The sequence below is a fragment of the Protopterus annectens genome, chromosome 5.part1 (assembly GCF_019279795.1).
Source record: "Protopterus annectens isolate FY-2018-M chromosome 5.part1, PAN1.0, whole genome shotgun sequence".
In the NCBI taxonomy this organism is placed as follows: Eukaryota; Metazoa; Chordata; order Ceratodontiformes; family Protopteridae; genus Protopterus; species Protopterus annectens.
Window position 1 is genome coordinate 545,302,563 of NC_056736.1, and position 24,082 is coordinate 545,326,644.

The following is a 24,082-nucleotide window of genomic DNA, read 5'->3' on the forward strand; positions in this document are numbered from 1 at the left end:
GACATAAAAGTTTGTGTGTAATAATGAAAGAATAAAATATAAGTGAGAAAGTTAGGAAATGATGTACACCAGCATATAATAATAATAATAATAAAGTTAAAATACTTGTAAATGACTGGTTAAGCCAAGAGGTACATATGAAGAGTGGTATAAAACAGGGATGTTCAATGAGCAGTATACTTTTTGCACTAGTTATAAATGTGATAGCATGTGAAATAAATTACAAAATGAAGGAGGTGAGGTATATAATACCGGAAGAGTTAAAAATTCTAGTTCTGTTAACATATGCAGATGATATTAGTAATAATTGCAAAAAACAAAATTTGAATAAAGGAAATAATAATTTACACAAATTAGTGTGTAGAGGTGATGGGGTGGCTTTAAATAATGAGAAAAGTAAAGGTTTAGGTGATGTAGTAAAGATAGGGGCTATATATTTTACAGTAAAAATAAAGGAACTTAAAGATTTAAGTAGAATTCAACGGGGAAAACAATGGAAGAAATAAAACAAACTTGTCTTTTCTGGAGAACATACATATTTTCATTCAGAAAAGAAACTTATTTGAGAAATTCAGTACTGATGAGAAAAATATCATACTTAGCAAGTGCATTTATTTTGCCAACAGTATTTGAAAAAGATTTATTACAGATATTTTTCTTTTATATGGGGTTCTAGATTAACCCCAGAAAAAGAGGAGTGTTGTATACAAATAAAGTGGAAGTCGGCTTAGGGTTAATTAACTGAGTAGTATATGCTGCTTCATTAAATTTATCCAAAATGTTAAAGTGGATAAATGAAAAAGATGAGAGCTTAGTAGTAAAATTGTATAAATATAAGTATGATACATTTGGGGGGTATGGTAAAAATGAGTAAAAGAGAAAAAAGAATGTATAAATGAAGAAATAAAATGTTACCAAGAGAAAATATTTTGTGGAAACTAAAAATTGATAAAGTAGAAAAAGATCAAAAAGTATGGTATAAGAATGTAATGATAAACCATTACTATGTAAAACTATGGGAAAATCTAACAGATGAAAAAATTAAAGCTATAAAAATAAGAAGCAAATGGTATAATAAGAAAGTAGAATGTCAATTTTTTTATGGAGACTGGTAACATATAAATTGACAGTAAAAAAAAATGTGCCTTATAAAAAGAAAAGTTGTTAAAAAAGTGATAAAATATGTTTACATTGTCAAGAAGAAGAAACTATGGAACATGTGATGTGATGTAGTCAATCATGTCTTTATTCTCACTAATGGGTTGGATCCATCTTAGCCTTTTACAAAAGTTCAAGTCCTTCAGCAAAGCTTGTGGACATTCTTTAAATCACCTAAATTTAAACCCTTTGTATTATTAGTTAGTTAATATAGTTGCCTACCTTTTTGTATATCCTTACCCAATTTTTTTCATTGTAGAGAACTAGTGTTGATTCCCTTTGTTTCCCCTTAATGTCCATTTAAGTTAGAGGATGTTTACTTACGTCCATTTAAGTTAGAGGATGTTTATTCCTCTCTTTCTTCTTCCCTTCATCTCCTTTATCATCCGTTTGAGTTAGAGGATGATTTCTGTTTTAAAAAATTGATTCTTGCTGTCTTCTGAAGCCGTTCCATTCCCTTAATTTAGATGACTTTTTTTTGGTGTGAGTATCTCTTTGAGTATGTGTGTTAATTGGTAAATATGTCTCAAAAGCCAGAAGGGAAACCTCTTGGTTTTAAGAAATGTGAACAGTATAGGAAGAATATGCCCCTAAGTGATTCTCAGACTTTATGTGTGTATTGCTTGGGGCCTCTTCATCTCCAAGAGTCTTGCTCCATATGCTATGGCTTTAACCAAAGGGCTCTGCTGGAGCACAAAAATGAATCTATTCTAAAGGGACTGCTGAAAACTTCTTTCTCAGAGGCTATTTCTACTGAGTTCTCCAAATCTGATAAATCAGCAAAATCTGACAAACCACTAAAACGTTCCTCTCCGAAGTCTTTTTGGAGCAGAAGCAAAAAAGCTCCTAGAATGTCTGCTCCAATAGAACCCTCAGAGTAGACAGTTGTCACAGGATGTAAGAGTTCATCAGAGCAGCTGGAACCCTTGGCTCTGACCTCTTAGGCTCCCACTGAATTTAGATATCTGAGCCATTCTCCTTCATTGGAACCAATACCTTCTCGGCTCCCATCTCCTTTTCTGGCAAAGTCAAGGTCTCCAACCTTTCTACTCAGTCTACCAGGAGTTTGTCAGATGATGATGTGGATAGGGTAGTGCAGAGGCTACTAAAGACACTGGCCTTGGCTAAGTTGTTATTGGATCTGAACCCAAAGGAATCAGATCAGACAGAGTATTCTCCTTCAACACCTGCTCCTCCTCCCATCCATCCCCTGGTTTTGGAGCCAGAAGATTCTGATGTCCAACTTGTGTCTGTTTCAAATCCAGGACCCATACATTCCTTGGATCTGATGTCTGTCCCAAGAGTTTCCACCCAGTCAGAGCAGGAGACCTCTAGGAGCCAACAATCTCTGGTTGGGTCTGTGGAGCTGGTTCAAATCTCTCCAGATCTACCCTTGCCTCTGGGATCTTCAGCACAGGTGAGCTCAGCTCCTACTTCTGCCTCAGAGCTTCTTTCTTTTGTGCCAGAGATTCCTTCAACCCAAAACCCTTTTGTCAGATCCAGGGTGTTCTTTGGAGCAGGGACAGACTGCTTTTCAGGTCATGAGGAGGGTTTTGTCTACATCCCAGTCTAAGACACAGCCTATCTTGGATCTTCCTCCCAGTTCTGTGCAGGTGTCTTTGTTTTTTCACTTACCCTCTCCACAGGACTGTAGAGACCCCAGGCCTCAGGATGTCCAACAGGGGACACTCCCCATTCTGAAACTTCCCCAGACTACCCCACTGTGAAGGTCCCTTGGAAGAGAACCTGCAAGAAGAAGCATCTTTACCCCCCAGAGGAGTTGATCACATCCGATACTGACCTCAATGAGGCAGAAGGATCCCCACAGTCATCTCCCTAAGATGTCTCTTTTGGAGACATCCTAGAAATTTTAAAGCAGAGAGGTGACTGGCAGTCCCCCTCTTTAGCTGAGGAGTCAGAGTACCTGAAGACTTTCTGGTCTCACCACTCAACCTCTTGGGTGATCCCTCCTTCAATTGAGCTTATTGAGTTAGTCTCTCAGAAGACTTGGGAGATGCCAGATTCCACAGAACCAACTCCTAGGAGGCCAAATAAGTACATTACTGCCCCCAAGGACAAGCCATTCTTAACTAAAGGTGTAGAAGTTGATGCCATGGTCGCAGCGGGGGCCACTAAAAAGGAACTATCTAAGACCAGTTCCTCTATCCATCCACCGAATAATGATTCCTTGACCATGGATAGATATGGAAAGTGCATCTTTTCTTCAGTGACCTTTGCCTTATGATCACTGAACTACTTGACTCACTTTACCAGACTACAGCGGGATCTGTTAAAGGAACTTTCAGACTCCCTCCAAGGAGCTGTAGCTGATGCGGTGGCAGATAAAGTCACCGCCCAGCTCACCACCCTCAATTCAGTTGTAAACTCATCCATGACACTCATATCTTATGCAGCAGATGGAACAAGTAGGGCTGCAGGTTCAGGTATCTCTCTCAGGAGACAGGCCTGGATGCACCATTGCTATTTCACGGAGCCCTTCAAGTCTTCCTTCATTAACTCCCCTTTTGATGGCTTTTCTCTTTTTGGGCCTAAAGCAAAAGAAACACTTATCAAGTGTGAACAAGAAGGCAAGACCTTGTCTACCACTGGAGTTCATTTTTCCACACCTACCAGACCCTTTTCCAAAGGTCAGACAGGTAGTGGGATGATGTGGTTCAGAAAATCACACAGGTCTTTCCAGGACATATAGGGTGAAAGTTCCTCTAGAGGCAGAGGGGGGAACAGTAATGGAAGTCGCTGCTCTCGCAGTGGGGGAAGCCTGCAGAATCAGGGCTCCAGAGAATCTTTCTTTGGTAGGCCCTTTCAGCACTCCTGAAAGGGTGCCCAATTGCTCGCCCCTGGAGGCAGTCAGGGGATGATTGTCTCTGCACAGTGAAACCTGGCAAAAAATAAACAACAAATGGGTGCAGGACATAATATCCAGGGAATATATTATTCCCTTCTCTTTCCCCACTTCCGCAAACAAATCAGTTCCAGACATTCTCACCCAGTCAGAAAGAACAAGCATATTAGAAATTCAAAAGTTGTTAAGAAAAAGTCATCCCAGAAGTCCCCACAGACCAGAGATGATCTGGAACTTACTCAGGATTCTTTCTTTGTTCCAAAGAAAACAGAGGACTGGAGACCCATCTTAACAAATCTATGAAAAAGACCAAGTTCTGGATGGTGACATTACAGTCAATACATCCATTCTTGGAAAAAGACAATTGGATGTGCTGTATAGACCTTCAGAATGGATACTACCACATATGAATGGAAAGGCAATACAGAAGGCACTTGCATTTCTGGCTAGGAGCCAGCCACTTCCAGTTTCGAGCTCTGCCCTTTGGTCTCACTACAGCCCCCAGAGTTTTCACCAAATGCATGGCAGTAGTGGCAGTTCAACCGAGATGCCAAGGATATGGCAACAAAACAAAGCTTATTTGCACATAAACATCCTGGAGATGAGGGCAGTGCTTTTGGGATTGCAAGCATTTCAGGACTCCCTTCCTCTGGAAATGATAGCAATCCAATCAGACAACATGTCTGTGGTCTAGTACATAAACAAACAGGGGGTACCAGATCCTACCCCCTATGTCGAGAGACCCTGAGGATCTGGCAAGGGGCAACAGTTTCCAAATGCTTTCTGATAGCAATGCACATTCTGGGGAAATCCACCATAATTGCAGACAAATTGAGCACAGCCATTTTATGGCCGCACAAGTGGCACCTCAGTCAGAAAGTTACAGAAGAGATTTTCTGAAAATGGGGCCAGCTTTTCTGTGATCTCTTTGCATTGTCCACCAATGCCAAATGCAGCACCTGCTTTGCCCTGATCCCACTGGTGGGGGAGTCACCAAGGGATGCACTTCTTCACGATTGGCCCCCTGGACTCCTTTATGCCTTTCTGCCAATCCCTCTAATTTACAATTTATTGCAGAAAGACAGTTTTTGGAGATGACAATAATCCTAATTGCCCCTGTTGGCTTTAACAAATCTGGTTCCTCTTTCTTCAGCCTCATGTGCAGGATGAACCATGGATTCTGGACCATGCTCCAGACCTTCTGACTCACCCATCAGGAAAGGTTCATCACAATCTGGACAATCTCCAACTAGCAGCTTGGCTGCTCTAGTTCCACTGATTGCCAGGTTTCCTCTCCTTTTGTCTCCAGTTAAACATATTTTGTTATCATCCCATAAATCATCTACACATACATTTTACACAGGTAGTAAATAGGAAAGATTTGTTTCATGGGCCAGCAATAATAAGATAGATCCCTTTACTGCACCAGTACATTCTATTCTAGAATTTTTGGCGAAACTTTTCAATGAGGTTGCTGCTGCAGCCACTATTAAAGTTCAGTTGGCAGCAATATCAGATTTTCATATTGGGAAAAATGGTTCTGGAATCACATCAAACAGACTTTGTAAAGCATTTTTAAAAGGAACTGCAATGATAAAACCACCATACAGAAACCTGACACCACCTTGGGATCTGAATTTTGTATTGTCAAACATTATTTGTCCTCCTTTCGGACCATCGAGGGGTAGGAAAACCTGCGAATTGAAATACATTTCCTCGAAAACACTCCTCTTAGTGGCTATTACTTCAGCAAGGAGAGGCCTGGAATTACAAGCTTTATCTGCCGAGCCATCGTACTAGATTTTCATAAAGACAGAGTTTCTTTATGCACCAACCCCTCATTCTTACCCAAAGTTGTGTCAGAAAGCAACCTCAATCAATCTATCGATCTACCAGTTTTCTTCCCAAACTTCCAAAATAAAGGGAAATATTCATTGCATCTTCTAGATGTTTATAGACAATTATATTTTTACTTACACAGTATTTAAGGAATTAGATTATCAGATTAGCTATTTGTTTCTTACTCTGATGTTAGAAAAGGCCTACCAGTGTCCACAGTTACCTTGCCCAAATGGCTTTCACAATGTATATTCTTCATTTACAGTTCTAAGAACAAAACTCTCACTAGCTCTGTTAAAGCTCATTCCACTAAGTTGGTAGCTACTTCTGCAGCCTTTCAAGCTAGGTTACCTTTGGATAATATCTGTGCTGCAGTGACATATGCAAAACCTCATACCTTTATTACTCATTACAAAGTCTATTTGGCCACCAGGAGTAGAGCATCTATTGGTTCTATGGTTCTGTGGAATATTCTCCCATGAGCCACACAAGAATCAGGTTGGTTGGGGCACGGTCCCACCAGTGAGAATAAAGATGAGATTGACAAAATCACATAAAGAAGTTATGTACTTATCATAACGTTCCATGTGTGTTGTCCATCTCGACGTTTATTCTCACAACCCACCCTCCATACCCCCTGCCTATACTCCACTGGGAGACCCAGTAGCACTAATTGGATATTATAGGACTCTATAGCCTCAGGAACACTTTTTGTATATTAATATATAAAGCAGTTACCTCTATATGAGTTGTCAGGGGCAAACAAGATCTGTGGAAGTTAGGGAGTTGCATTATGGGTAAGGGAGAATGCCCATGAGCTTTGCTGAAGGCCACGAGCTTTTGAAAAAGGATCCGTCCCAGCAGTGAGAATAGAGGTCAAGCAAGACAACACACATTGAACTTATGGTAAGCACATAACTTCTTTTTTTTTTAATGTAAAAGAGTCACAAAGTTATAGGCAAAACTATGTAAAGAAGAATTTTTTTGAAGATACAAAAAGTGGATAAAGTAAACATGGATATTATTAAATATGAATATTATAAGAAGAGAAGAAAAGAGCATGTTAGAAGAATAAATAAAAAGTTATTTTACGTTATATAGGTTATATGGAAAGAAAGAGTAAATGAAATTCTGCTTAATGGTAAATGGATTTTAGCAGCAATATGAAGTAAAATCAGATGGTGGTTATGGAAAAAGGAGTAGGGGTTTAATAGAGATGAACATTTTGTATGATTATAAAGAAAAGTAATAATATGTGTAAATAGATTTGTATATCTGGATATGTGTGCATGTGTAAATGTTTTTAAATACATAAAAGTGTTGTAAATAACAGTTCTTTTTTTTTATAACTTTATTTTTATTTTTATAATAAAACCATGCATACTATGATGGTACAAGCAATGAGAGTTACAGCAATACAACACACATAATGGTTTACAGCAATATTAGTACATGAAAGGGACAAAAAGGCATGTTTATAATGATCTTAAAAGGAGTACAATCTCTTGCAGTATACATGGTACACAAACTAACAACTTAACCCAAACTGAACACTATTTACAAAGCTACCAGTACTGAACAGGGAAGGAGGCAGCAGTGTCACTATTTATACGGTTAGGTAATAGCAGCCCTACTTATGGCTTGTAGTAGGAGAGATAGACCCCTCAGAACAAGGGATATGGTATGTAGGGAGAGTAGGAAGGTAAGAAAAAGGAAAAAAAAAGAGAAAGGGCAAGAGTGAAGTTTGTAGGTTAACCATAGCTTAGTCACATAAGATTACTTCAAACAGGCTTTTCCAAAGTTTACTGAAGTAGGCTCTTTTCTTGGGTCCGTTTATGATGAACTTCTGTGCCGAGATATATTTGGTGGCCATAGTCTTAAATCCCCGCCAACATAATTTGGTGCGGTCCAGCCAATTATAGGTAATATAGAGTTTTATGAGGAAACACAGCGTTATTAGGATATGGAGGTGAAACTTAGGCAGACCATGGGGGGGAATATTTAGAATAGCCGTTTCCCATGAGTGAGTGGAGCTATAGTAGCCCATTTTTTTGAGACGCACTTTGAGAGAACACCAAAGTTTGTGGGAGTTATTGCAGTGCCACATAATGTGTAGAAGATCAGCTTTCGCACCTGAACAGCATGTACATAACGGAGAGCTATTAGAGTTGAATTTGTGGATTCTTGTAGGGGTAAGGTATGCATTGTTGTTCAACATCAGTTGAGTGTAGAGAAATTTCTTGAAGGGGGATAGTTCAATGCTAGTTTTTATGGCTAGTATTTTTTGGTCCTCTGTAATCTGGTGGTTTTGATTGTCCCAATATTTGGAGAATAAGCAGTTTCCTTTGTAGAGTAGAGGGTGTAATAGTTTGTAGGACGAAGAAATTGTTTTATTATTGCTAGCCAGTGTATTGATAATTAGATTTAGTTTATCCATTAGCTGTATGTCGGGGACTGTATTGATGATTTGTGATGAAATAAGTTCCCTGAGTTGACGTAGTATTACTGAGTATTTGTTGTTAACCTTGAGGGTTAATCGAAGTTCGGCAAGCGACAGGGATTTGTGTTTAAGAATATCCCAAACTTTAAGGTCTTTGATGTGGGGGAAGTCGGCAAGATCTACCATCTTATTGTTAATTTTAAGATTTGGGTTGAGGTGTATTGGTTGAAAAAAGGGTAAGATAGATTGAAGATTAATGTCTTTAATCAGCTTTTGAAAGAGTTTTATTTGGTATTTCAGTAAAGAGAATAATTTTAAGCTATTCAAAGAAGTGGATGATAAGAAGGGAATAGCCTTAGGATTAATTTTGTTAGATAGGATATGTTTGTGCCATATCTTTAACCACGCTGGGTTATGGGTTTGGGTTTTGTTGTTCATGTTCACAATGGACCACAGTCTGTTAGAGCTAATAATCAGATAATACAGCTGGAAGTTTGGGAGGCCCACCCCACCTTTCTCCTTGGGGAGACTTAGCTTGGAAGAAGAAATCCTGACATTCTTAGGGAACCAGAGAAATTTGATCAATGTTTTTTCAATCTGTGAAAAAAGGTTGTTGGATATAATTATATTTGTCGCACTAAATTGATATAGGAGTCTAGGGAGAACATTCATTTTCACAATAGCTACTTTTGAGAGAAATGATAAATTCAATAACTTCCACCTTTGTAGGTCTTGACAGATGATAGACCATGATTTTAACAGATTGTTTTGAAGCATAGAGGCTTGGTTGTGTTCAAAGTTGACGCCGAGGTACTTGAGACTGTATGTGATGTGAAAGGGAGATTCAGGGAAGAAGAAGGGTTTATGCGCTTCAGGATTTATTGGGAGAATGTGTGATTTTTTATCATTGACTTGGTACCCAGAGGCCTTAGAGAAGGAGGAGATTGCTTTTAATATTTTTGGCAGGTCTGTGTTAGGGTATTGGAAGTAGAGATTTAGATCATCAGCGAAGGCTGAAAGTGCTACTTGTGTGTTTAGGATTTTAGGAATAGTATGAAATGTATTTTGAGTAAGAAATAAGAAAAAGGGTTCAATAAATAGATTGAAGAGAAAGGGGGAGAGTGGACAACCTTGCCTTATGCCATTAGTAATCTGGATAGGATTAGATCTTTTTTTATTTATATAGAGATATGTGTATGAGTTTGAATAGAGAGTTCTGATCATAGCTAGGAAGGATGTGGGTATATTATAAAGTGCTAACGTGGAGAAGAGGAATTCCCAGTTTACCCTGTCGAATGCTTTTGATGCGTCTAGAGTTAAGGCATATAACGGGTTTTTCTCTTTTTTGGTAAACTGGATAAGAGAATCTAGTGTTAGTGTATTGTCCCATGTATGTCTATTGGACATGAACCCAGCTTGGTCAGGTGATAGTAGATGTGGTAATACCTGTTTAAGTCTATTGGCTAAGATGGCAGAGAAGATTTTGATATCAACATTTATAAGTTTAGATGGGTCTGTAGTTATGCGGGTCTGTTTTTTCTTTATTGTTTTTAAGTAGTAAGATTGTTTTTGAATTGTTCCAGTGTATGTCAGTAATTCCATGTTTCATGATGAAGTTAAAGACTTCTAGGAGGATAGGGCAATTTTGAATTAAAAGTTTTGAAAAATTAGTAGTGAAGCCGTCCGGGCCCGGGGATTTGCCTATTTTGAGTTTATTAATAGCGTTTTGAATCTCTTGCATATTAAACGGAGCTGATAGAATGGATATTTGCTCCTGGGTGAGAGATGGGAAGTTGATTGAATTAAGAAATATATCCATCTGCAGACTAAAATTGTTGTGCTTGTTATTGCTATAAATGTCCGAGTATATGTCATAGAAGAGCTTAATAATCTCGCAGTCTGTTTTGTATATTTCCCCTTTATGTTGCAAGATGGAAATTGTTGGAGCACCGCTATTGTTTTTGAGTATTCTAGACAGTGTTCTAGATGGGATTTGTGCCCATTCAGAGTATGTTGCAATTTGTTTTTGTTCCTGTATCGAGTAGTTGTATAAATGTAGCTCACATAGTTCTTTATGTGTAGTATTGATCATTTCCTCTAGTTTGGAGTCAGGATGTGTTTTAAATTCTCTTTCCAAGGAGGCTAGCCTTAGAGTAAGAGCCGATTCTTTCCTTTTATTAAGCTTATTAAAGAATGCGGTTTTACTAATCAGATACCCTCTTAGTTCAGCCTTGCAAGCCGCCCATTGTATGTCCAGCGCTATCTGAGAACTACCAAACCCTGCGTATAATTCCGACAATGTCCTATTAATTCTCTCTACCACTTCTTTGTGTTTTAATAAGTTGTTGTTAAGGGACCAGTCTACCCGGGGGGTGGTAACGGATGTGAAGATAATCATAAGGGAGATTTTTGCATGATCCGATAATAACCTAGGTTCACACCTTAGTGCAATCTTGAATTTAGAAAGGAATTTAGAGATTAGGAAGAAGTCTAGACGTGACCATGATTTGTGGCAGTGGGAGTAAAAAGTGTACATACTGCTTTTAGATACGTCCGCACCGAAGACAATAGTATCCATGAGATTAAAGTCCGCCATTAGTTCTTCCAGAGCAGTAGAAGCTTGATAATTATATGAGGGGGAGTTGCTGGTACGGTCTAAGCTGGGATTTATAACTATATTCCAGTCTCCTCCAATAATAAAAAGGTGGTCTGGGAATGAGCTAAGGATATTATAAATATCCATGATGAAGAGGTGTTGTTGGGTACATGGACCATATACGTTCAGAAATAAAACGGGTTTAGTAGAATCCGGTACTATGGATGTAAAATAACACCACCTACCATATTTATCGGACTTGCCGTCTATGATAGTGCCCTGGAATTGTCTCTTAATTAGGATTGCTACTCCCTTAGAGTTTGAACTATCGCCCCCCGCTATTATAGTCCTGATCCATTTTTTTTTGGAAGTTTTTTCCCAGCATTCTTTGGGTAGATGGGTCTCCTGTAAGTAACATATACTAGCCTGAGATTTAAAGAAAAGATGTAGTATTAGGTTTTTTTTCTCAGCATTCTGTAAGCCTTTAACGTTCCAACAGTCTATTTGCCAGCTACTGAATTCCTTAGTTTAATTTGTGTTATTGAAGAGTGAAATAAGAGGGAGGTTATTGTTATACCTACATATAATAAGGTTTGTTTAGGAGGATTTATTTTTGGGTATAAGTGAGAGAGAAAAACTTGATATATCTTTAACACTGCCTTTTTGAGGAGATTATCATTGAGACAGAAGGTAGCCCACAGCTTCTTCAGACTAACCCCAGTGCCTAACCACCCATACTCCTTGTATGAAGAAGTATATATACATATAAACATCAACCTAAACTTTACTATACATATGTACAAAATATACCTTTTCCAAAACATAACCTACCTAGATTACTTACTACATCACCCACTGAGCTTCTAAGACTGTATACTATTTGACATGCAGTTTAGATAGCTTGTGGCATGGTCTGTGGTAGGGTAGAGTAATGTAGCGTGTATATATGACAGCATGCCATCACAAGGGTGTATACTCACGGGAGTCCATCTTTAACAAATATATGTGTGAGTTTAGTGACTCACAGCATACTACTAACGCTTTTGACTTGACAGTAGTAGGACTTAGCACAGCTAGGTAGCCTATAAGAAAGACTCTGTCTGAGACAAGTGTTTATGTATGGTGCCCTTACTCTACCAGCTAGTTATGTTAACATCAAAGCATCCCCCGCATTCGCGGAGAGGTAAAAGGAGGGAGATCCAATGCTACAAGTATGTATATTACTTGGCTCGGTAAAACAGTCATCTCCTTTGCTGGCAGAGTATATGACACGTGTATCTAGCTGCATAACTTAAGTAGAGTTACTTGACACAACCCTGTAACCTTACTCTTTTAAAAGCTTGGTTTGTGTTCCTTGGGTATAACATTCTCTCACAGACACCAGTCTAGGGTCCGCTTACAATCTTGACCTGTACTGCAAGCAACATATTGTATAATAGTGAATCCCTTTAGAACAAGGCTCTTAACAGACTCTCAGACACTACATAATTAAAATAAGTGTAGCAGTCAGGGACTGACTAAGAATGCATTTGGTATTCTTTAGTTGTATTTAGTATTACTATATGACTATAGGAAGGAGGCTTAAGCAATAATGCCTGAACCTGGTGTAGCAGCATTACTCAATCTGATAATGGAACTTTCCGAATACAGGCTTTAATACCAAAAGACAATGTTTACTTTTATTTTATATTGTTTTGCACAGTCTAGCCCGTGCCCCGCATTACTATAGGCTTAATGGATATAAAATGACTGAGGAGTTGCAGCCTTCATAAGTGTTGCACGCATATCTAGACTTTACGTGCGCTGCAGACCAAGCAAACTTAAAGTGACTCTGTGCACCACAGGAGAGGCATTAGGCATCTTAGCGACACCATCGTGGAACTGTTTAGACATGTATGGGGGCAAATTTGAAATGTTATATTGTAGAAGCACACAGTCCATTATGGGAAGAATTCAAACATCTTGGACAGAAAGCAAAGTAACACCAATATGGTTGTTTATCATGTCATTTAGAGAAGATATTATGCAAGGGACCCTAGTCTTTCATAGGTGGTTCAGTATACATAAATATAATATATACATACATGTATATATTACATTTTTATTAGGAACAGACCAAAAATATGAGGCAAAAACCTGGAAATTCTGGACAGTTAAGATGTATGAAACTGGTATACATGGAATGGGATCTGGTTAGGATTGACACATTTGGAACTGGTAAAACTTGACAAAAGCCTTTTACCATTTCAGTAAGTAAATGTGCTTTGAACAGCAATAATGTAATGTACTAAATTCAATACATAAGTAAATACATAACGTTCTGCAGGAGATACAACATAGTTTATTACATTCATATTGTTCTTCCAACCTGTTTGAACTATTACACTAAATAAGCACAATGATCTAAAATTATACCGAGTAAATTAAAACAAGAAAAAAAAAACAGATATTTGCACAGTTTCCTGCATTGTATACTTCATAATTTCCCTGAATCTAGTTATTGTTAATTTCTACAATAGTATGTATGCTTAAGTCAAATAACTGTACCTTCACAGAGAATTGTGTGCCAATGGAGGACAGATCCGTTTTTTTTTTTTTTTTTTTTTTTTTACTTTTGTGTATAAAATGCTTAGACTTGTGCTTTGTGTACTTCTGCTGAAATGCAAGGGATTCTTTTCATCAGGCTGTCTCAATGGTCAAGCTTCATGCCTCTCAGCATACAAATTATAAGAAACAAAATACTGTTTTAACAACAAGGTTTTCATGCAAATAGGAAATCTAAGTGACGCAGTAGACAGCTTGGGGAAATATACTTGAGAAATGAGTTGGCTCCCAGAATGACTCGTGTCTGACAAACAAACAAGACTGTAGTGCTTCACTGATTTCTGCACGGTTACTGGAAGTTGACAGTGTTATATGAGGCGCAAGGAAGCAGAAGCGCTTCAGAGCGGAGGTCCATAGCTGCCCTAAGCGCCTGTCAGCAAGCCTTGCTTACCGTTTGCCTGATAACGCCGGATTCATCACTTCGCAGTTGCTTGGAGGGTTGTTGGCGTGGTTATTGGATTGCAGGGAGGCGTTCGATGATGCTGGGCTAGAGAGTTGTGTGTTTTCCTGGGGCAACGCATTCGGAAGGTTGTTGATATCGCCCCATGCATGTTGCAGCAGTGACAGGTGTTGCGGCCAAAGGAGACCCACTTGGAAACATCCGTGAGAGGATTTGTACCCACGTACACGTGTTTGACGCCATCAACAAGAGAGGTCTTTGATACTTTTGCACAGGTAAATGAAAGAATACTTGTTTGTTTAAATTAGAATCGGTAGATTTATTGAGATTTCCAGCGTGTACATGAGAGGCATTGTATTATTCTGATAGCTAGCTACAGGGGGGAGTCGCTAGCGATAATATAGCTTCAGGAGATAGGAACTTTGTTGAAAGCCTTAATAAAGGCTGTTTTTGCATCATTTTGAGAGTTAACCGAGTATCTCACTTCATTGCTATAGAATATCAGGTTGGAAGGATATCTCATTTGAAAGCGTATGTTTCTTTTGATTAAATCTGCGCAAAACGGAGCCAGTTTTTGTCTGTTTTCCTTGATGCTTGCAGGTAAGTCTTGCGAAAAAGAGATTTTGTGCTTGTTCCAGACTAGGGATTTATGTTTTTTTGCTGCATTTAATATTTTTTGTGTTACTTGGTAGTTGAGCAGCTTAACATAAACTTGACGGGGGTCTGAAGTGTCTTGCCTTCTCCGGAGAGCTCTGTGGGCCCTTTCAATGATAATCTCAGGTATCTCACCGTCAATTTGTAATAGAGACTCGAAGATTTGCTTTGCAGTAGTAATTAAGTTTTGATTGTCATAGCTCTCAGGGATACCTCTGATCAGAGTATTGTTTCTCCGACTTCTTGCCTCCAGATCTGTTATTTTCGTTTGGAGTTCTGTTATAACTGTGGATTTAGCACAAAGCTCTTCAGTAAGGGTTTGGATTTGAGATTCATTTGTCTGTGTTTTTTGTTCAAGAGTGCCCACTCTTTCAGCAATCTGAGTGACAGATTTACTAATGCTTGAAAGTTGTTCCGAGAAGTTCTGGATGGCTGTATGTATGGGTTGTAGGGCCTGTTTTAATTCATCCATGTGGAAGCCAGAGACCTCAGTAATGGCACTAGTGTTTTTGCTAGGTTCCAGATGTTGTTTATTGGTTTTTTGCCTTTTTGAGATATTCTCTTTTTCTGGTGAGAAGATTATTGAAGATTTAGCTTTTGTTGTCTGTGTTTCCATTATAATAGGGTCATTTGAAGATTTTTGCTGTCTAGCCATGTGGTCTTCAGAGTGCTGCAGTAAATTGAGGCCTTCTGGAACACAGTAAGTACAAGACTTAGAAAGCTGATATAGGATATACAGTTGATTTAGACACTTTCTTTATAGCTGCAAGTCCTGAATGGTTTGATTTTTGATGCTGTAGTCGATTCCTTTATTCGATAGAACGTCCCTAGGCTTTTGAAAGGTATAGAAACTGAGGTAAGACTAATAAGGTAGGGAGCTCAGTGTAGATGCAGTTCACCAGGCGACCACCATCTTGGAATCTGTAAATAACAGTTCTTTTGTATATAAATAAAGGATCCCTACTCTTTTTGATAGGTGCCATGGGATCTTTTACATTCACCTGAGCTACCACCTACTCAACCAGATGGGGCCACAGTTTAATGTCTCATCTGAAGGTTGTTATGTTTAGAGTTAAGAAGGTATGAAGGACTCAGAAAGGTGTTCCTATTTATGTGAGTAATTTTAGCTTTTCAGTTTTGGCACAGGAAATATGGCAAATTAAAATCTGGTGTGGTGTTCTTTGTTTCATATAGTAGAGTCTTTATGATGTAAATAAAATCTTTGTTAGGCAGGGTTTGGAGGCTTCCTTCCATTATGGTAGGGGTAGGGAAACTTGGTGGATTGTCTGCATTATATTTGTATTTCAGTATATTTAATATTACTGCAACTGCAACAATTTCTTCCTTTGATGCAGAATGCTAACTCATGAAACAGAAAAAAGATTTGGAAAAAATATTTTCACAGCCCTAGACAGAGGGAATATGGAACACATGGCCAGATTGGTGCTTCACAATAATGGTTTCTGCAGCTCATTTCCTGGCTATGATACCTATGGTCTGTAGTTGGAATTCATAGTCAGCAACTCTACGGAATAACTTGCTTTGCAATGAATATGTTAAGTTTCTGTGCTGTGGCAGTTAGGGATTCATAGTTGCACACAGTCTGACTGCTCAACATCTCATTTAATGTGAATCTGCTTGGCTATAAATTGCTCATCTGCAGTTCTGCACTACTTTGCTGAGTATTCTGCCATACTGCACAATGATGCAGCATAGGTTGTAGTGATGGCAAGCATGCACTTCCCCGCACAAGAGACACACACCCGCACATGCATACACACACACACACACACACACACACACACACACACACACACACACACACACACACACACACACACACACACACACACACACACACACACACACTCACTAGTATGTTTGCACAGACACAAACAGACCCACTCATACACACCTGCAGACAGCACTATTTGCCTGCTACAGCAATGTGAGTAGAGTGAGGCTGCACTACTTCACCCTGCTCAGGCCCACACTCATTGTCATGTACTATACACTTACACATTTTAGTATAAGTGTGTCTGCCATCCGTATTACACAATAGTCCTAGGAGACCAGCACACTTGCCTATTGAGGGGGGTCTTATTAGATTAGGCTCCACCCACTGATTACAATATTAACATGTGGCTCCAAAACCCTCACTGGTCAGTACCAATGAGGTACATTACTGAGCAACAGCATGACTAAGAATTGAAAAATGCTTATGTAGTACACAAAGCACATGACTCCAACCTGTGTTCTACACAGTATTTGGGATCCTTCAGAGCTGACCATCAGCTGACACATTGCCCTCTCCTCATCCACTGAGTCTACTGAACCTGATTTAGCCTCCCTACGTGTAAGTCAAACCCTTGTTCAGGACTAATGAGAAGTTCAAGGCATCATGAAGCAGCATCATACTCTTGCCAAGTAAGTGTTTTCTCCTTTAAGCCTAATCCCGCCCCCTGTGCATTCTCACTCTGTCCAAGGGATGGAGTACAATGGGATTATAGCATATGGCCCATGCCTCATGTGCAACTCAGCCAAAGAGCTGCCCCTCCCCCCATAGGCAATACTTCCCAGGCTTCCCTGGACTCCACCCCTGATCAACTGCTATCATGTAAAGTACCCAAGCGTTCAGACCCTGCCCTCTAGGATAGGCATACCCATATTACCAGCCTGTGCAGTCAAGAGCCCAAGACAGTAATCAAAGTCAGATGAGTTGGGCTATAGTTAAGGCTTTATCTTTCATTTCCACTAGTGCAAGCTGAGAACTACACAAGTTGACTGAATCCTGGTGGTAGTTTTCATCTTAGTTCCAGACTCCAGTATAGTAAATAACATTCAGACTAACTTGAGTAGGTATTATTTGTAATTACATTTTCAGTTTTATTGGCTGATGTTATATTCATTCTTTCTTTCTTTAAATTCTTTTATACTGTTTAAGGAGGTTTTCAAAGTTGTGAAAAATAATTTAATTATAATCTCACTCCATAGGCCTGAAGAGAATGAACGATTGCTTCTTTCAGAATAGTTGTATTTTGTCACACATTTTGCTCTCCTATTTTAGTATTTCCACCATTTAAACATGACATATAACCTTATGAATTGTAACACTTGCATTTCTCTCATAATTGCTGTTATACCTGTTAATTGCTACTGTACAGTTTGTGCTATATATTATTACTTTCTTTTTCTGTTCTGTTTTTATGTACAGTTTACTGATTCTCTGTTCACTTTTCTTTCTAATTTGTTAAGTATTCACCTGGGCATTACCTGCAAATGGTGAGTTGTAACCAGTATATACTACCTGATAAACAAATGTAAAATAAAATAAAAATCAAACTATTAATCTGTAAACTATAACATTCACATTTACTAATAATTACAGTTAAGGTATTTTTCAGATTCATTTCTTCTAAAACATGTTCTTTGGAGAAAATAACTTTAGTGGTGCATTGATTTATAACTATTCACATCAAAATTGTTGCCAAACTGCAGATTGATAGTTACTGTTTTTATTTCTGTTCCTGGGGAGAAATGTTGATGTGCTGAAATTCATTGAGTCACAGCCCACCAAATAAATAGATTAAAACCCCAGTAAAAGCTCCTTTATCAAAAGCAGTCCTGCCTGAGGTCACTGTAAAAATAATATTTTCAAAAAGTGACAGCCTTAGAGATATTTACGATACTTGTATTGTGGGAGGTTGTTTGTGCAGCCCTGTACATACAATGTGTATGTGGTAGGTTTCCCAATAATGTTTTCTCAGCTCTACCCATGTGACCCTGTGCAGCCTCTGCTTCCCTACCTACCCACCCAACCAATGAATCCCCAAATTGCTGTTTACCAGGTACACATAGATGTAACCCTTCAATAGGTGAGCATTTCAACTCTTTGGGAACTTGACATTATAGTACACGTTGTTAGCCCCAGAGGACAGTGGATCCAAAGGAGAGTAATGGACATTGAACCCAGAGCTGTCATTTATGTAGTCGCCAGTTAATGTCGCTACCTTGTTGGAGTAGCTAGCATAATAAAGTTAAGACAGTATTACTGTCACCAATTTTAATGTACTTTGCCTCTTCTGCCTGTTGACCAGCAGCCCCTTCTTAGCCAATTGGCCTATTCATCCCTTATCACCAGGGTAAGGGTTAGCAGTGAGGGTCCATTATTTAAACAGCCATTAGGGAGGATATTTTTTAGCTCTATGTTCCCCTACAAATGGCCATCTTGTCAAAGCAAAGGAGGGTAGGGCCTGCAGTGGGCTGTCTGCACAAGTCATCCCTCACTTCCACAAGAGATGATGCCCTGCCTAAACAAACATGGGAAGAGGTTTCCCTAGTCTTCACCAGAGAAATCATAGTTCCCTGAGTACCAATTGCCCTCCCAAACCCTAAATAGACTTAAGCAGGCCATGCTGTTTTACTCCTTGCCCTTCCTTCTTGGCTCCTCCATTCTAATAAAACCCTGGTCATCTGGACTGCCCTCCAGTTTTGAAGATATGAATGCAGGGCTTTTGGTTTCTGTCACATATCGCACTGGCACTATGCTCCATGAATCCTGCGCCTGTGACAGGAGAGCTTGCCATTGGCTGTTTCATCCTGTACCCTCCACAGTCAGTTATACCAGAGGACCAAATCCTTTCCCATAACTTGTGTCACCAACAGTGCTGATGATGTGAGCCATCAGACTAGCCAAATACTTCTTTTGTCTTGCAAAGAATGTTAAGCTGTGTATTTGATTTTGCAAACTGTCAGTCAAGGAACAGCACGTTATTAAACTGCGTTCTATACTTTTCTTGAATTTCTGTAGTAAATTTAACAAATATTCAGGTATTTTTAGTGCTGCCTAATGCAACATTATGAGGGATTTTGTGTGTTGATAGTGCCACATTTCTAAACTGTTAGAGAGCGTATTGGTAGTGTTGTTATGGGTGCCAGCTAATGACAAATTGTTATCCTTACCTTCCTGTCATCCTTGACTTAATCCATTTTATCAGCTGTGTATTAATTATCTATAATAAAGCATCACAGTTTACCAGTAACCTTTTAAAGTTCAAACTAAAAGCCCTCATACAAAGGGTGCTTTAAATATTTTGTCCTAGATGCATTATTATTAACTGTAGCAGGACAAGAATTACAATTAGAGACACCCAAGATGTTATGCATTATCTTTATATAATTAACATCGGTTAATGCTGATGTTTGTTAATGTTCATTATAATAGTATTACTTTTCACTGTACTTATAATTACTAAGGAAACATAGCAGTTCATTAAATGACACTTAATCAAAGCATGTTTTAGCACGCCTATTATTTTTCTTAAACCTATAGTGTAATAAGTCATGGAAAGTAGGTCAGACATTTATGAGAGAAAAGGATACATAGGTTGTACCAGAAAGTGTAATTTTTCTCTGTTGTATTACAAGGGCTTGAATTCCGAGTCTTGAAGACCACTGTCTTGAAGCCAGGGACTCGAGTCTTGTAGCTTGCGCAGGCTGCCACTCAAACTCTAATATCAGTTTGGGCAAGGAGCTGCCTCACCTTACCCAAACATGTTATTCAAGTTCGAGTGAGATAAGTGTGGTAACCATGGGAAGGGAGTGGGAAGGTGTGGAAGTGTAGATTCGGGCAATGATCAGGAAGTGGATTTAGGATTAGGGAGCGGCAGAGGAGATTAGGGTCAGGGAGTAGCAGAGGAGATTAGGTTCAGGAAGCAGCAGAGGAGATTAGGGTCAGGGAGTAGCAGAGGAGATTAGGGTCAGGGAGCAGCAGAGGAGATTAGGGTCAGGGTGTGGCAGAGGAGATTAGGGTCAGGGAGTGGCAGAGGAAATTAGGGTGAGGGAGTAGCAGAGAATTTTTAACTTTAGGAAGTGAGATGGAGTTTAGGTTTATGGAGTGAAGTTTTAGGTTTAAGGAACAATTGAGTTTTTAAATTTAGGCAAAGTGAGTAAAGTTTAGGATAAAGGAGTGAGCAATCAAGTTAGGAACTGGGTGGGAGTTTTAAAGTTAGAATTAGGGCTCTGGTAGGACTACACAGTTTCATTTTGTTTGGTGTTGGGAGGGCTAAGTAGTTATGGAACCTTATTCTTGGGGGAGTGAGAGCAACTGTTGTACGAGCACTTGTAGCAGACCCCTTTTTCTCTGCTTCTTCATAGTTAGACAATGTAAGTAGTAAAAACTGGGGAGCAGTTGTTGGACTCTTTCCCCTACATAAAAGTACATTTATGCCATGTTTTTTTACTGACAGGTTATACCCACAGATATATATTAAATATATTTGCAAAATCATGCTTCATTTAAATGAAATTCAGTGTGAATAACCCTAATCTTACTACTATGCCAAGCAAAGAACAATTACAGCAAGAAGTTTAAAATACTGTAGCAATACTATTGGATTCCACTAGATGATTATTGCATTATGATTTTAACTTCATCTTGGTTCTGATTCTGATCTGTGATATACAAGATAGGCATCTACCATGACACCAAAAATATTTTTTCACAGTGACTGCAGCTTCCCTAAATTAAAGTGAATCATATGATTACAGGAATACCATACATAGATATTCTATGATCAAACAAAAATTTACCAAAAGTGGCCTCATCTTTCATAAAAGAAATCAAATCATAATATATCTTTAGGATATCACTATATACTATGATGAGATGTTTAATTATTTTGTGGTAGAAAATAGACATACAAAAATAAGGAACCCCATCAACCACTCTATATCTAAAACAGTAGATTAATATGAGTGCAAAGTGTGCTGGCAAAAATAAATATTTACAATAAATACTAAAGTCATATACCCCAAATTATACAATAACGGCTCATTACTATACAAAAATGAGCACGCTGATTGGATAGGCCAAACAGCATGGCCATTGTAAATCGAGCATATACCAATAAAAAGCTCTTCTTTAGCAGCTGGCTTTCTATTGGAATATGCTAGCTCACAATTTTTACATTAACAGGGCAAAAATATGAGGAATATAACAAACATTCTGTAAAAGTCTGACTGATTTAGAGGTATGATTATAGGCAATATGATTGATTGTACTTCCAGTAGCCATACCTCCAAACTGCCCAGTCTTTTACAGAAGGTTCCTGATTTTCCTCATATTTCTAACATATCTCACCTAAACGTTTGGGGTTAAAATTTCTAAAGGTGGAAAAAAATAGCTACAGAGAGAGATAATCTGCTTATCCTGCACTGCACTGATGTTCTATGCAAACGTACAGAAGTAGGTACACATATGCAGTGCATTAGTATGCAGACCAGGAAGCAGAAGAATACTAAAATACCGTTATACAATGGCATTATTTAGGAAAGCTAAGCAATTTCTTTCTTAAATAATATCATTGTATAATAACAATAATCTACTCCTGTGTATGGGTTTATCAGGATTTACCCATGGTTGGCTTTTTGTTTAATGATTTGGCTTTGCCCTTCTGATCAAACCACACCAACCATGGTTAAATCCTGATATACCCCCGCACACTCATGGATTATTGATTAAATTAAGAACTAGTATATTTGTCTCCAACTTAAAATAAATATATTTAGTTATATTATGTAGATATGATACAGTACCACTGTTATCTAAAACTGAAACACCAGAATGGTTCTGTTGATTAGTGCTTCATGCATTCACTACACATTTCTACTTAACATAGACTTTATTCTGCACAGAAATCTTTACTTCTTGATGCAGTCTTTTATTACTATTCAGATAATAGCAACTTCTTATTATGTGCATTTTCTATTCAGGTTCTAATGTGAGAGCTTATCTGAAGACCCACAATACACTTCTTTAAATGCTATAGAATACATTATAGTATAAACTGAATGCAAAGCAAACACATTAGGGTCTCTTAAATATCATATTTCTGGTGTTTCTGTTTTCAAGACAGCAAAGAGATAATGATATTCTTTCCACGGTATTAAAAAAAAAAAAAACAATTTTCAGAGAGATCACCAAGACATTTGCTGCTGGGTTTAGTGTTACAGTTAGTATTCACAGCTTTATAATTGTAATTTAGTTTTTTTTTATTCTCTCCTACTTCCAGACTATCACCAAACTGAAAAATAGCCTCATTTCTATGCAAATTTCTGTAAAAAAATCCACCAAATGTACATTTCTTTATATTGTCATTCTTTAGCAGATTTTCTTTGCCAGTAGTGGTCATGAATTCATTGTCTGTTCTGTCAGAGTACTGCATTCTTACTCCACTGATTTTGCCTATGATAAAATATAAAATATACCCAGACTCCAAGTCTGACATCAGATCAGCCATTTCCATCAAATCATTATTTTTTCTCTTTTAAGCATAGAGAAGATGTATTATGAACAAACAATGATGAGCACAAATTAACATCAGGATTAACCCTGTCCTAAAAACTAGAACTCATATTTCCAAAAAAGCAACATATCTAACATTCTGTATCAAGTTAAAAACATAACGTTACCTTTACAACTTGACAAATTGCAGTTGTAACAGTAGTCATCAACTTGTCCTGGACAACAACTTTAAATGCAAGTGGCCTGTATTTATCTGTAAAAAAAAAAAAAAGCTAAAATGAGCACTGTGTTTAGCCAAATTTAACTCCTATAAACAAAGTTAAAACTAATCAAAGAACTAATTCTATGGTACTTGTTTTACAGTGTGTACTTACAGATAAATTTTAGCCACATTACATTGTTATGCCATTCAGGATATTTAAACTTGCAGATCTAATCAGTTTAAAATTATGTCTATGCATGCATATGTGCATTCCTGTCTATCTGTATGTCTTTATCAAAGCAGATTCAGATAAAGTTTTGAAAAGTAATACACCTTACACTTCAGTATATATACAAATTACATATGGGACTATAGCATTCTCCAACCAACAACAAGGCAATATGACAAATCAATGCAAACATAATTAAAAATCAACATTTAACAGTTAAACGCCAAAAAATGTATAGTCATACCCTTCGGGAAAAACAAGGTAACCCCAAGCTACCATATAGGTGGCAATTCACTAAGCACAGAAGAGGTTATCAGGGACCTGGGGACCCAGGTTGACAGTGGCCTTTCTTTTGACACTCACGTTGCTAAAGTGGTTAGAAAGACCTTCTACATTGCCCACCTGATCATGAAGGGATTCACATCCAGATCTAGTGAGGTCATTGTCCCCCTGTACTCTTCACTTATCAGACCAATGATCGAGTACAATGCCCCATTCGGGATGTATCTCACCTGACATCTGCAGCAATTGGAGAGACCCTAAAAGTTCCTCACCAGAAGGATAAAGGGACTCCAAAATCTGTCATATGCTGCCAGATTGAAGAAACTCCAGCTCTATTCAGTCGCATACCGTCTGCTCAGAGGTGACATGTGCCTGACATACAAGGCCATGTCCAACCCGGAATTAATGGACATGCTCCGCCTCAAAAAATCCAAATCCACCAAAACCACTAGAGCAAGCGACTTAAACCTTAGCACGGATATAAATAGGACGTGCTGGGGGGATAGATTT

The 24,082-nt window shown here is 38.4% G+C and overlaps 1 protein-coding gene across 1 annotated transcript in view; it reads right to left on the reverse strand.

The window, feature by feature from the left end:
* The window catches only part of CYSLTR2 (cysteinyl leukotriene receptor 2), a 302,134-nt gene extending 279,036 nt beyond the window's left edge, over window positions 1–23,098 (reverse strand). The window contains exon 1 of the mRNA XM_044073171.1: window positions 23,027–23,098. The gene's annotated coding sequence lies outside the window, so the exon portion shown is untranslated. The remainder of the gene's footprint in view (window positions 1–23,026) is intronic.
* Between the last annotated feature and the right edge of the window lie 984 nt (window positions 23,099–24,082).